At 39.4% G+C, this 15,902-nt stretch overlaps 1 long non-coding RNA gene across 2 annotated transcripts in view; it reads right to left on the reverse strand.

The window, feature by feature from the left end:
* Nucleotides 1–1,029: 1,029 nt before the first annotated feature.
* Nucleotides 1,030–15,902, reverse strand: part of LOC117805227 — a 96,583-nt gene continuing 81,710 nt past the window's right edge. For both annotated transcript variants that reach the window (XR_004629379.1, XR_004629378.1), the window contains one exon: nt 1,030–2,063. This is a non-coding gene — a long non-coding RNA (uncharacterized LOC117805227). The remainder of the gene's footprint in view (nt 2,064–15,902) is intronic.

The raw sequence follows: 15,902 nt of genomic DNA on the forward strand, positions 1-15,902 counted from the left end.
TAACCCTGTAAAACACTTTGATTTTCTCCACATCCGTCATATTGTGAATTATGATGCTCTTTTGATAACTGGAATACCAAGAATGTATTATTAAGATTGCAAATTAAGATGTCAGGAATAAAAGCATGATCACTTTATGATATATGATGCCTTTTCGTAGATCATTAACCGGCTTTGTTAAATACTTGATTCTGATTGGTCAAAACCCCAAAACATTGAGTGATTGATTCTCAACAGCATTAGTGACACCAGGGAAAACCAGATCACACGTCATATCAAATCAATCCACTAAGCGTTATTTCCTCTCTGCCTGTGGACACTGTTGTGTTAGAATTCTAGTTCAGTAGGCTAACAACATGGAGAAGCTTTTTAGTATTACTAGCTGACCTGCTATCAAGTCAGTAGCTGCAACAGAGCTGGTGAGGGAATCTAAAAATTGTCAATCGCTACAAAGCAACTTAAAACATAAGCGGTACTGATGATTGCAACAGTGTTAAAATATGTGACTTTTGCACAATTTATGTTTAACCCTCCTGTTATGTTGCGGGTCAAATTGACCCTTTTTAAAGTCTATTTTAGGCAATGTATGCCTTCCAAACCAGCTAAATGCAGCATAAAAATCTGGGCAGCATGTGACAGAAGAGGTGTTGTGTTAATTTATCAACATCACTTCATAAAAAAATAAAAATAAAAATGTAGAATAAATAAACAAAAATTAATGTCATGTTAAACTATTGTATTTATATTTAGCACTTTCCAATGTCCATTAAAAAAAGTTTTAACATGAATTTGAATGAAAAACGAGTGAGTTATCTTCATTGAACCCTGATCTGAGAGAATTAAAGAACACCTACGAACCAAATCTTGATTTAAATGGTCAGTAATGGAGTTAGAAATGAGATTAAAACAAACGTGTATTGGGATTTTTGGGGGTTCTGACACTTTTGGATAATTGAATATCCCCCGGGTCAAATTGACCCAGGAACATTATTGCTGTTCCAGAGAAACGAACATAACAGGAGGGTTAAAAGTGTGTCAAGCGCTAAGTCCTGAGAAGAAGGAGGGCTAAATGAGGACAGAACTGTCAACATAAATATTCCTGTTTAAGTCCTGGTCACATTGTCTTGCGTTGTATTATTCAGTTTAATGTGACTCATCACAAACCAGCAGGATGATGTTTTAACCTGACCATGAACTGAAATGTTGCATTTTTTTAAAGTAATATTTTTGAGCATTTTCACCTTTATTGGACAGGACAGCTGACAGAGAGACAGGAAATGTGGGGAGACAAGCAGCTGAGAGTCGTACCAGCGACTGTTGTAACGAGGACTGTAGCCTTTGTATATGGGGTGCATGATTAAACCGATAAGCCAATAGTGCCCCTGAAATGTTAAATTTAATGTTAATTTGTTTTGCCAGGAGGTTGATAAGAATCAGGTGCCCTGGAAACACTACCCCACGAGAAATCTGAGGGACTATATGTTTAAGTTATATATTTAAATCATTTCTAAACTAATAAAATAATCTTAAAATCAATATTCTGTGTCAACTTGTTTATGTCTTTGGTTGGTAACTGGGTAATCAGTGAGAAGAGAGGTGCTGCTTGCCCTGTCTGGATTCCACCTGCTCAATATACATTCACCCTTACATGGACAACAGTATATAATATGTGTTAATTTCATCTCCATCTAGGATTTGTCATGCTACTTTTTCTTAAATTACTGATCTTAACACTTCTTAAACCACTAAATTTCTTCACACATCACAAATATGTTTGGCAATCTTCCCTACAACTGTTTGGACTAAGCAGCTCATTTTCTTTGGTCTGGGTTTCCTTGTGATTCAGTGACTAAGCACTAACCAGAAGCTTGTCAAGGAGAAACGTAATGCAGGATTTTTCAGGGGGAAGTATGATGAGCAAGCATTCATGCAAGTGTGTGTGTGGGATCAAATGCGATTCCCTGAATCTTTCGTCTGCACTTTGAAACACATTTCTGTGTCAGCCGAGGTAGCGCTCCGACTTCGGGTTGCTGCAGATCTGTGCATCAACTCCTGCGAGGACCCTGTGACAAAAACAGAAGAGAAGAGAGAGAGAGGAGACGTGAGGTACGTTCAGAGACATCATAAGAATTCATCAAACGTTGTGGCTGTTTGGTTATTTAATGAGTTCATCTTTATGGCTTCATCATTGAATTAAGAATGATTATCTTTTGTTTGCCGAACAATAACAAACACACCCTGAAGAAACTTCAGCTGTCAATCTTTCGAATGATGTCAGTCTTTGAAAAAGTTTTCCTCCCTCCTTAAAGAGCTCATACTGGGATTTTACTGACACGCAACTTAAATTGGCCATTAACCTCGCACCAATTACGTCCCATGTTGAGCAGCGAATGCTCTTGATGACTGGTGCGGTTTACTTTGCCTAATGAAAAGTTAATAGTGAGCATATTCCTGCACCTGCTAACATCTCTGCTGAGGTGAAAATTGTTGACAGTAGGTGGAAAACCTAAATGAAGCATATGGCTGCCGGCATGTGTACATAATTCGGAATGAAGATCCGACCATCCTTACACACACAAAAAAAAGTTTCGCTTTTAATTTGTCATCTAAAACTGTTTGGGATAACTCTCCACACAATGAGCTGTGACATCTTCATTGAAAAGTGATTGATGGGGCTGCCGGGGAGAGAGGCAGTTTGAGAGACAGATCGCTCAAACAGTCAAGCTGTAAAAAGCCCAATAATATGATGAATGGTCTATTTACCCAACACATGAGAGACTTGCATAAGGATTAAATGTGTGGGGTTTTTTGGACAGGTCCTGGTCATGAAATAGATTGGATATTTGAATAATACGTCTGTGCTTCACTGTCAGGGAGCAAGTTGGAAATGAGTTTAAGTTGCGAGAGGTTTGTTGGAGTGCAAATATGGCAGCTCGAGCTCGTTTATCATGTTGGTTGTCTTGCAGCAGGAAAAAAAATTGGTTTATCGATTATGAGGGTTGGCACCTGCGTGGATTTCCACCTGCAAAATCCCACAGTGATCATAAAAAGTCTGGATTTTGTCTGAGTAATAAACTCTACTCATTTCTTTGCACACAAATAAAGTTAGAGCAACATTATCATAATTAAGGAAAAAAAAATTGAATGTTACGCAGCATTCTTCTTCCAAAGCCTGCTCTCATGTATCATAAACGGACCATTTAACAATTGTAAAGCACACAACTGTATCTAAACTAAAGCCACTAATCACTTTACCAAACAATGTCTCTGAGGAGCCACAGCGCTGTTGATATAGTGACCCAATTTTTTACACATAGCATCTATAATTGATGAGCGATAGATTAGGCAGCCTCAGATCCGATAAGAGCATGGGGTAGGGGGCTCTGATGGATCTCTAGATAGGCTTACGTAGGGGGTGAACAGATGTAGAGGCGTGCATCAGAGAGGGATGGGGTTGCCTGTGATCGTTTCCACCCCGCAGCGAACAAAATAGCCCTCATATATCCCTGTAATCTGCATTAGCGCCGGAGCACGAGCCAGGAGACAGCGCAGAGGGGGATGAGTAATGGGGCTACCGCTGATTTGGCAGGCCCATATTACACCTCAAATCCGAGCCGATGCCCAACTGGTGAGAATATGAAATGAGGATGTCACAAATGAACATCATCCCCACGGAACGCAGTATTTATCACGCCATATTACAGGCAAAAACCTGCTCTTGAGGTAGATACAAGCCATCTCTACTTTCTGAAACATTCTTCGACTTGTTTTAAAAACTGAAACAGTAGTTCTTCTGTTTGTGGTGGAAATACATTAAATACATTAACTGTTGTACTTCAATAAACTCCAAATTCCAGGTCTGTTTACTTTGCTTGATTTCTACATTTTGTGCTGCTTTATTCTGTACTTTTACTTTTTGTCAATTTGACTAAACTATGTAAGGTGTGGATAAACTTTGGCATAAAAACAACTTGATTTTGTCGAGTGAAAAATGTAGTTTTGCTTCCTGCACCTCTGTCTAGTTGTTCCTTAAGTCCTGTATGTCGCACACTTAGCTTGTTGTCCTCCGAACCTCTGGAAAATAAAGTCTGTGAAGTTAACGATTGTTAGAATTTTTGATAATTTTCAATACCATGTGCTTTTAATGACATATTCTGCATTTTGGGGATATGTTCGCCTTGTTTAAGAGAGGACAGGTCAGTGGATAGACGAGGAAACTTGAAGAGAGAGTGGACAAAGGGCAGCTCGCTTCAAGGACTACAGCCTCTGTACATGGGGTACGATTTAACAACTAGGCCAAACTCGTTTTTACTTTATATAGAATCAAAAAGCAGCAAAGTTTATAAAAAATAGCAGATCTAGCATTGTATTTTCAACTGAAAGCTGCAGAAGGAGAGAGAGCAACAGCATACTAATTACAGAGATAACGTGATATGAGCGAACTCCGCAAATGAAACAAAGCAATGAAACAGAAAAGCAGATGTTTTGTTTTTTACCAGTATGTCTGAACCGGCACTGTTTGCAGTGTGGAAATAAAAAACAAAAGATACCAAGGTTTAATATTTGTTGGCATGGGATCCAATTCTAGTATCGTGACAACCCTAGAGGAGTTAATCTTACCTCATAAACCCATATGAAAAACCCAGCCTGGGCTTCAAAGCTTGATTCAAAGACGCTGCTGTACTCAAAGTTTCTGAAGACATTACACTTCTTATCTGAAAGGCAGCTTTGGTTCTGAACTGACTAGTGGATGGATCAAGAAATAGATCATAAGTATGCTAATGATGGTAGGAGTTGAATGGCAGTGGACTGTAGTCAGTTTTCAATCACGTTCCATTAGTCTGTACTGGACTAATGGGACTCCTGACTGCTGCATGAGCATCGACAGTTTTGCTCTTTTTTCCCTTCCTTTAACCTTTTGTGCACTGGATTGCAAAGTTGTTTTACATTTAAAATTAACTTAATGAACTGAAAAGGATGTTGATTAAACTGACTAAAATGTTTGAGCTGCTGTTTGTTGGTGGTTTGGCAGAAAACACAGACAGGGTTTAAAAACTTTGCTAAGAAAAGCTTTTCCCTTGCCCTTTTTTCTCCTTTAGAAATAAGTGAATTTAACCTGTATGTTTTGTGTTTTGTTTTGTTAGGGGTACATGTGGTAAGTTCTTGACAAGACTTCCTCATGACCAAAAAACCTGACTTCGGTATTGCCAGCCTGTAAACCTAACTGGCTTCTGCCCAAGCACTTGGTGTAACCATTACACTACAACAATAGTTTCAAAACTGAACCCTCAAGTGGGGATGTGCATCTTTAGTCAACTTAATGATTAAACATTGCTGATCTGCACCATAATTGGTAGTAAGATAAACTTATGGTCATTATCATTATTATTGTAGGCCTTAAATGTTGGTCATATGTTGTGTCTAAGCCAACTACCACTAGCCGGGCTGTAGCTCTGGTTATTGGTGACTGCCACAATGCTTCAATGCACAACTGTGAAGATGTAACCAGCACATAGTGCGCTAACATGCTAACATGACTTCAAAATATTCAACTTTGTGCAATTTCAGTCGGACTGACATGTTTACACGTCGTTTAAAAGTCCAGTTTTATTCAAACTAACACAATGAATTTTTTTTTACACATCATGTTAACGTGCTGACTCATGAAAGATGGTATCTTTTAGCGTGTCATGGTTTGGAAGTATATTGATCTAGAAATTGGAGATAATGTTGTATGTAGGGTGTGTCTGGTTAAACTGGTATGTAACCACTTGACTAGGTCATACAAGAACAGGCATGTGGACATTAACCTGTAGAAAAGACCGAAGTGTGGTGGTGCTAGCTCTGCTAACATTAGCTACAGTCTGCAAACCAATCCGGTTGCCTACAGACTTTGTGATCCTGTGGGTAGCTGTGTTAAATCAGTCTGAGAGATCTCTGACAACTCTGATAAAGACGCAGGCTAAAGAGGAGAATCCAGAAAATACACACATTTTGTTGTAAACCCCAAATTAACCTTGTGATCCCCCCTTATGATTTATCTTGTCAGTCTTTCTTGGTACTTAACCTCTTTGTAAGAAACCTGTCATTGAAAATTCAACTGCCTACAAGCTAACTGATGGTGTAATAGTTAAATATCAGAAGTGCATTCAGCTGACAGAACATAGCCACATTTCTAAAATATCTGTATTCTGTTAGAGATTGTACTCCACTGAAATGGTCTGCCTTCTTCTTCTTCCACCCCTTGGCGTGTCTTGACTGGCACATTTCGGCTGACTTTCTAATTCTGCCCAGCTCTCAGTATGCAGTGGGATGAGTAATGACCTCACATCGGTTTGGCACCTTCTGTCTGTATTACAACCACAAAACTCAGCGCCACGAGCAACAGTTTGGCTGGTGTGAGAATGAGCCCAGAGCCATGCAGGGCGGGAAATGAATGCTTCTGTCCGGCAGCCACAGTGGTTCCAAAAAAACATCCAAATATAGATTATCACACTCTGAGCAATTAGTTACATCTACTTTATGTCTCTGGAACTTTCTTTCTCCTACTTCTGAGTCACTAAATAAGCACTGGAGTTATTTTTAACTGATTATTTTTAATTATGCAAGTAAATTTTGCAAGACAAGAAACTCTTGCTGTAACCCAAATAGCAGAAATCTTTTCATCTCATCTCAAACACAGCCAAATCCTAAGAAGCGAGGATATAAAATGAGAGCATAACAAACACAGCGCCTGGCATTAGACTCTTGTAATGGCTTGTAACAGGATATGCTTACTTGCTATCTGAAATTAAAGCATAGATATTACATCCCTGGAGGCCAATCAAGTAGTTATGTGTATATTCTGCGGGGACGTGAATGTACTCATAGGAATGGTGCGTTTGTGTGCTCAGTCTGTTCATGTGTATTTTAATTTCCTCTCTTAATTCACATTTTCCTGCATTAATAGATTGAGTTTCTATTTACAATTAAAATATCTAATAAGGAAAACACACAGCTCAGGGAAATGAAGAATCTACACTGTGCTAATGTTATTTTTGCTCCCTTTTGAATAGAGACTTGATTATCAGGACGAGAAAGAGAGATAGCGTGCGGCAAGATAACAAATGGTGAAAAACTTTAACTTCTTCATCAGACACAACAGAGTCACTTAATCAACGCTGCCGCCTGAAAACATCAGCATATGGCGGCATTAAATTTACATCCCGGATGGATGTGCATTAGGAGCTCGTGTACATCACATCATCAGTTTTCTCCTCAGCTTTTACAGCAAATATTATGTATGCATGCTGTTGTATGGTTTTCATTATCTGAGTGACAAATCCGCCACATGAAATGTTGAAAAGCTGACTGGAGCGCACAAAGTGACTAGGAGGATGAATCAGTTTCCATTTCATCAAATATCTTGCGATGGATTGTGTGATTTTTCACTCCTGTTACGGTTTTATTGAGCTTCCTTTGTGCAACATACAGCAACTACAGGTTCTGGTGTCATTAACAAGCTTTCATGATGTTATTGTCAAAGTGTGCATGTGTGAAATCCCCTCTGCATAAGCCTTCTTGCTCCTTTCTGCTTTGGCTTTTCTTTCAACACGGGTATATATGAGAAGATTGCTTTTTCCGTTTCATGGGTCTCAACGACAAAAAGTGCTTGCACAAGCACTTTTGAAGCGAGTAGAAAATTAACTCCAAGCACGCTTTTTTTGAGAACATGTGAGTGATCTGAAAAGTATGAGGTGCTGTTAATATCGCCAGATATTGTGTTTTGTTCTGATTCGTTGCACTTTTTGTAAACTGCCTTTTATGTCAACTACTGTGTCTTAAACTTTCATAACTATTTTCATTTAAAGCTACAGTGGGGGGCTTGTGTTGATCTAGTCTCTTCCTACAAACAAAGCAATACATCTTATGTCTTATCTTACCAAAAAAAAAAAATTGTACTCATTGATATCTTTGCAAGGGAAAATGTAAACTAAGGCTGTTTGTGCAGCTTGCTGTAAATAACTTTGTCTTGACACCTACGAACCCCACAGCAGCAGTTTAAGGCACTAAGAGGAAAACTATAAAAATATTCAGTCTTGTTGCTGATGGTCGTTTTTGCTTTTATAAGTCATATAAAGGCATTTGTATTAATATAAGTCACATTCATGACACCCTAAAAACTCCACACAGGATCTTTGATGACTCACATTATATTACCTGATACCATTATAGTTTTTTTATTATAATAGTTTATCATTACATAATTAGGGGTGCTGGTTTGGCTTGATTGACCCCATATACAAAGGCTACTGTCCTTGTTGCAGACTCCCCGCCTCAACTCTTTGCTGCATGCCCCATTTCCACATCCTCCTGTTACAACCAAAGTGAAACCAAAATATGCACACCTGAGGGAGCCCACTTTTCTTTTTTTTTTTTACTCTTAAATGAGTGTTTATTCCACTACCATGTTATGTGGGACTGCCCTATTATCAATGACTATTGGAGAAAGATACACAATGCTCTGCAAGAAATTTTTGAAGATGTGCTGCCTCTTGAGGTCAAGATGTTGTATTTTGGGATTTTACCTTAAGATTGGTTGAAAAAGGACAAGTATCTAATGAACATTCTGCTGGTTGCGGCTAAAAAGGCGTTAACCAGGAAATGATTGACACAGGAGAGCCCAACTCTAAATGGATGGATGGACATTACAATGGCATTTACAACATGGAAAAGACTACAGCACTTGTTAATCACAGGTCGGAGCAATTCACTGCTAACTGGAGGTGTGTATGATGTGTATACAATGGAAGTGTTTAATGCAAAATTTCAATAAAAGAAAAATTATATATATATATATATATATATATATATATAAAAAGAGTGTTTATTATGTTTACTTCACTTACTATGCTAATCCAAAGCTGCATTTGTAAACAGAGGTGTCACTTCTTGTGTTACATCCTCATTTAAAGCATTAAATAACTAATTTAAACTAAACTTCTCCAAAAAAAGACACAAAAAAAACGTGGACATAAATCAGCATGAAAAGAGGGTTCACTATAATGACATAAACCATGTTTGAGAAGAAAAAAAATCATATTTTTTAATGTTTTGGCTTCACTTTTGGTGGGGATGTGTCATCCATAATTTTAATACAGTCTATGGTAATGATATTAGTATTATAAAAACAACTCTTCCAAATAAAGGCCTTTGTTATTTAAAAAGAAACAGAGCAAAGTAAAACCAATCTTCTGTTAGATGATTTGTCAAAACAATGAAGTGATGACAAAGTGTGCAACAGAAGTATTTTTCTTTATGTAGTGACTTAAAGTTAGTTTCTAATATGATGCAAACTGTTGAGATAACGCTGCTTGTTTCAAAAAGGAACACACTGCCGTTGACATTGAACGTCTCTCTTAAAGTTGCATATAATAAAGATAATATAATCTCATTTTCAGGTCATTGAACAAGATAAAGCCTCATTTTTCCTGGCTTGTGTGCGTTCTTGACTGTAAAGAAAGCATGTTGTTGTCAGGCAGCTAAGAAAAGAAATTATTAATCGTCTAAACATCGAAACCGTCCTCCCAAGTATGCAACCAATCACCCTTATCTCCTCTGTCCTTCCTCTTCCTCTCCCTCCCTGCTTTCATTACTCATTGAAGCTTTTCTCTCTCCCGTCGACTCTGAAGTGAGAACATTTTCATGAAGGCAATAAAACGCTCATCAGCAAAGGCCCTGAAATTATTTTTTAATATGACGACATTTTAATGAGGACTGAAGGAGATGGCTGGTTTGGCTGATGGCAGCGCCTCTTTATCAATGAGTGGCAGGGAGGAACTAATGGCAGTAAAACAGACAGAGCCACAGTCTCTCTCTCTTTCTCTCAGCGGGTGTCTCAGTCTCTCTCTCCCACACAATACAGGCTTTATATTCTTTATTGGAAGGAACTAAATTAAGTTTCAGGTGTTAGAAAGATACAAAAGCTTTGTTTCCTGTGACAGGCCACCTATCACTTTTACTGGTTAAACTGTGTGGGCCACTTTTGACCTTTTTTGGAGAGCCTTTCTGTCCTTTTCTCTCCCTCGTCCAAGTGTTTACGTGCTCTTTCATTGATTGGAATTTAATCTGCAGGACTTTGCCAGTTTAGCTGCTTGAGAAAAACCTGTCAGATGTGAGTGCTGTGCCAAAAAAGGTTGTGTTATTGGACTGGAGAGGCTATGATGAAATTACAGATAGAGCCAGACGGGGTTCAGACTTTGAAATACACAAGTCAAGAGAAAGATCAAGCCGCCCCGCTCTTCCTTTCTGTCTCTCCTTTTGTCCCACCGACTGTCCACCAGTGAGTCTGCTTCTGCTCGAAGTTACTGTCTGTTGAAAGGACGTTTTTCATTCTTGGTGGGTTAACATGGCGTCTCTGTGGATAATAGTACAAAGAAAATGTTCTTGACTTGCTCTATATGTCACATGTCATGAAAAAACTTCAGTGTTTGGCTTAATTGGGAAAATAGAATTGTGTAATATCGTGGCAAGACAGCAGAAAAATGGTACAGATAAGGGGCCTTCAAATCGGAGAGATGAAAATGACTTGCATTATCCTTTTTAGACAGCAGAGGCCACTATCTGCCTTTGACTTATCTTGTACAGCATCATTACAACATTTTCTATCCATTTAAGACATTATATCATCCATAATGTGTGGGCATAAATAAGCTTCTGTGCTTTCTTTTTGGCTATGTGTTTTATGTCCGTCAACACACATTGCAAACAGCACAGCTTTGTCCAAAGCTGTTTCAGATGTTTTGTACTTTAATGAAATCAGTCTGTGGGTGTTTGAGGCAGACTGTTAGATTAGTGCAGATAAATGTTCTGATCATTCGCTGGTTTGGATGAGAGTTGCACCGTGAGTCTGTGCAGGGTGCATAAAATGTCTGCTTTAACATTGTCTGGAGTAGTTCTGTGTGTCAATGCATGTACGTGCAAACAAGCGTGTGCTTCTGTTCGGGGCAAGGAGGGCCCAATTAAAATATTTAAACCATTACAGTTATGTTACGCTACTGAGAAGGCATGGAAACAAGAATTAAAGTAACTGAGATGCAGCACAGAATGGGGCTATATATAATGTCTAAAGCTCAAACAAAAGGTTTTACTAAATTGTGAACAAAATTGTCTGGGAACCAAGTATCATGTCACTTTTTGTATCGTATTGTATTCTTACCAAGCGGCAACCTCCGGTCTAAAAATATGAGTCCAATGCGGAAGTGTTAAAAACTGCAGTTCATCGATGATCCACTTGAGGCGGGCTCCAGAAGAACCGGAAGTCACATACACACCAGTTCAAAAAAGCCGATCTTTACAGCAGAAATAAACATGTTTACAGTCTGGTACAAAAAACAAGTGTAGTCTGGATAGCTCATTTCTCGATGTGCTCTCACTGTGAGGGGGGGGAATTTTTTTCTAATGCGGCAATTTGGAAGATATTGAGATTACTAGTCTTCCAATGAGAGGCACAGCTGCCTGCGGGAACACTGTAGCTGTTGGCTAGGAGGCTCAAACTCCACCTCTTTACGTCACACTGGCTCGACAGCAGCAATATGGCCTCAAACAGCTCCTCAGAAACAGATGGGTGACATCACGGATACTACGTCTATATTTTATGTCGTTTCATGTCGTTTCGTGTCATGTCATGTTATGTCATGTTGTACCATGTTGTATTGTATTGTATTGTAGCCTATCGTATCCTATCCTATAGTATCACTTTGTTTCATTTAGTATTGTTGTATGAGCCATTTTACCGATGCTGCTTTTGTTTTTTGTTTTGTTACTTGCACAATCACCACAAGGGGCACTTCAGGTAAACGGGCATGTAAATGCTACAAAAGGGGCACAGGTGAAGTAGTGATCTTGGGAACCGGAAGAGCACACGGTTTTTACCGCTCGTCTTAGACCGCACTGTTATCCTCATCACATATTTCACAGTCAAAGTATGTTGTCTGTACCTGTTTTTTCATTTGAATCAACAATAATAATAATAATAATAATTCATAGAATTTATATAGCGCTTTTCTTAGTACTCAAAGTTGCTTTACATAAGGTGAAAACTAAATAAAAAATAAAACACATAAATAAAACAAAACAAAACAGGGACAGAGGTGGGGTTAGAGGTCATGTGAGGTAGGCTTTTTGGAACAGGTAGGTCTTGAGGTGGTTTTTGAATGAGAGGAGAGAGTCAGAGTTACGGATGTGTGGAGGGAGAGAGTTCCAGAGAGTGGGGGCAGCGATGGCAAAGGCTCTCCATTCAATAAATGGTAAGAAGAAACGCAACGATAACACTGGATTGGACATTGGACTCTTTTAGAAGCGCATCAAAAACACCTCACTCCCGCACCCAGACAGTGAGTAAAATCAGGTCAGAATAGTCACTACAATTGTTTTGTGTTGTGGCGTATCATATCGTATTGTCAGTTGAGTGTATCAGTACACTCCTTGTAGCCATAAAAAAAGATTTATTAAGAAAACTAGCCAAAGAAGAAAGGAACCTCTATCATCTGCATTGAAATGTAGTGTTAATAAATCAGCTTCTCATGTTAGATGTAAATTACACAACCTTTGCAAAGATGACCCAACCTTAAAACTGTACAACAGCTGAGGCGTGTTCTAAATTAATGTCACAAAAGGTGAAAGTGTATAAATTACAACCAAGATGTGCTAAATTACTGTCAGACTGTGTTTTGAGTCTGACTTTTTCTTGAAGCCTTGAACCTAATGAGTTGTCAAGCTACAGAACAAGCTTTGAAAATATAGTAAATTTATGATAAGCAGCAAATTAATGTCACTCACTGTGATGCTTTACTCATTACAGGCTGTTATATAACACAGTGCAATAAATAAAGTGCTTACTTTCTATATTACACACTGCTCTGCTTATGTTTTTTTTAATGAGGCTTTCAAATTTTGATCTTCCTTCAGTGAGTGGTCAGACTTGGCTGACATTCCCACCCAAGGTCGAGAGTAGAGCGGCTTGCGGAGCAGAGCCCCCTGCCCACCAGACGCTAAACACAACCACTTCTCTCCCTCCCTTTCTTTTTTCTTTAACCATACAAGGTCGTCTCATGCCGGCTACGCCTCTGCAATTAGCATGCAGCCTGTGGCGTGGCCTGTCTGGCGGCGAGTGAGCACGAGCACGGCGCCCTGCTCGCCTAATGAGACGCCAGTCAGCAAGGGTGCCTGCGGGACTGTGAAAGTGAAAAAAAAAAAAACCCTCCTAGGGGGTTCATACACCACCTCATGGGTGGTAGAGGAGACGATTGAAGTGCACACAGCTGGACCAGGCAGGGCAGGCGGATAATTTAACATAACACACACTATTTGCTGGATGTTTTCATCCAAATCATGAATGCATTTTTAGCACAGAGGCCCCGGAAGGCATTGTGTGTAGCTCATGCTTTACTTGAGGTTTAGCTACACAGGACCTCACTAGAGGAGGAGACTCACTTATCCTCTGAAATGTTGAACGGGCAGCGAATGCAGCACAGAAAGCAGGCAATAGAATTGCAAAGTTGGAAAGCTGCTGTTTTTCCTCCACTCTGGGTTTTCATCATAATATTCTGATGTGGCTATTTCAACTGCGTTTATGGTCCCTGCACCAGTTTAATAAAAAAGTCTGACTCTAAATACTTTACAGCCCATGAGCCTTGGAGGTAGTTGCTTACAACACATCCACATTTCAAAATGTACAAAAATGGCAGCTTGGTCTGTGGCCAAAAAGTTTGGGAAGAAATGGTCTAGTTGTAAGTTTAGTTTGGCACATGCAGGACCCTGCTCTTGTTTCAGCAACATCAAGTTAGAGTTTCAAAATCAAGCAGTTCTTTTTGTTATATTAGACAAGTAAAGACCAGTGAGATTTACAAATGCTTGTTGAAATATCTTTTGTTACAGTTTACGGGTTGTTGTCAAACCATCACAGTTTGTACATTTTTAGGCAACAAGTAAATTATGTTCTTCATGAAACTTAAAGAGAGCTCAACTTTGAAGAAGTTAATGGTTTTTGTGGCTCTGTTATAGCTGAACTATATTGTCATCCTGACTTGGGATGAGCTAGCGATATGCCTTCACCAAATTCCACTTTTCAATCGAGGAAATTATGGCGTGCTAAACATATTTACCTGCCAATTTGACTCACTGCGCCACCACTTCATGACTCCTCATGGTGGCACTAATGACATGAATGAGGGTAACATGAATGGGAACAAGGGCTGTTTTCGAAACGGCCTGCTACATACTACCTACGAATGTAGTAGGCAGTGGGTACTACCAACTACCTACTGCGTTTGAATTTAGTATGTAGTATGGCTGTTCTGTTCGATCTGTGTTGCAGTACGCTGGGTCAGACGTCACTGGATTTCCGGTTTCGGAAAGCAGAAGTAAACAATGGCCAAGCTGATAGTGAAACTGCTTCTTTAGCATCACTTATGATTTAAAAAGTTAGGAAGTGATTTATATGCAATTATATAATTTTCACAGCAACCAAAAAACGGAGTTCCCCCCATCAAATAAGAAGAAAAAAGAAAAAGCGGAACGAGCGCTGTGCATTGTGGGAAACAGTACGCAAGGGAGACTAGTCCAATGCATACTGTGAAATTTTCCAGAATCAGTAGACATCTGAGGAATTTTGGCATTCTGCAGATTTTGCTCTTTTTCCCATACTGCTTACTACATACTGAATTTTGGCCATATCAGTACATACTGCTAGTGTAGTAGGCGGGTTCAAAAACAGCCTAACTGTCTGCAGAAGAGTTGACAGCAGGATCATAGAAGAAGGAGAGTGCAAGATAATGATGGACAGCAGTGAATAGAAGCTGAGAGACCACTAGGTACTTTCAATATCTAAAAGAAGACAGTAAATATAATTTGATCTGTCTTCTTATTCTGAGACGAGAGGAAAGGACGAGGATGTATGGCGATGTATCATGTAGGTTATGGCATCATGAGTCTCCCCATGATTCCCATCCCTAACCACCAAACCGCATAAAGAAAAACTGGCAAAGTGAAAACATGGGAAGGTTGTCCTCCATATTTTATATTTGCACACAGCGTGCATTGCTGCATTTCCTCTCACATCATAAGAGACGAGTATGAGCGTGCATCTGCTTTGGCGGGAAGCTTGAGGAGCTCCTCTCGTGTTCAGCCTTCTCCTTATTCCTCCAAAGGTATGAACACAGCATGTAAAATACAGTGTGTCAGATGTGTGCAGATACAAACCGGAGCTGAGAAGGATTTTTCCTCCTTTTCATTTGACGGTGCAGTGAAGCTCAAACCGATCAGGACTGAGCAGCAGAAGGAAATGTGTTTCAATATCCCCCCCGCCTTATTTATTTGCATCTTATTTGAATTCACAATCAGATTCTGTTTATGCGGCGTATTGTATTCAAGCAAACATCAACATTATTCCAGGAATGTGCGTCGACTCTATCAGCTTAGTAATGGTTTGATTAGTTATTTCATTCACACCCAAGCAGCTGTTTACTATTTCAGCCATCAAAACAAGTTTCCATTCATAAATTACAGACAAGGGGATCAGTTAATCCAAGGGAACAGGAAAACAGCATCAACAGGCTCCTCTGACCACTTAAAAATCTGTTGCCTGAAAAGTGACCGCAGGCGTTTTGTGTTTATTTTAGTTACAAAATAACAACCTCTAGATTACATCTGACAGCATTCCCCCCCCACAAGAAGAGGAAATACAGAGAGAAGCATGTCTGCACTCTCTGCTGATGAAATATTCATCCCACCGCTGGTTCAGTTTCATTTTACTGCATATTAATAGCGCTTCTGTGCAGATCCAGCAAACTTACATACAGAGCTCCTCGACGCTGTGTGAGGCATAAAAATCACAATGCTCTTTTTTTTCTTCTACAGTGCGG

The sequence above is a fragment of the Notolabrus celidotus genome, chromosome 21, assembly GCF_009762535.1.
Source record: "Notolabrus celidotus isolate fNotCel1 chromosome 21, fNotCel1.pri, whole genome shotgun sequence".
Classification (NCBI taxonomy): Eukaryota; Metazoa; Chordata; class Actinopteri; order Labriformes; family Labridae; genus Notolabrus; species Notolabrus celidotus.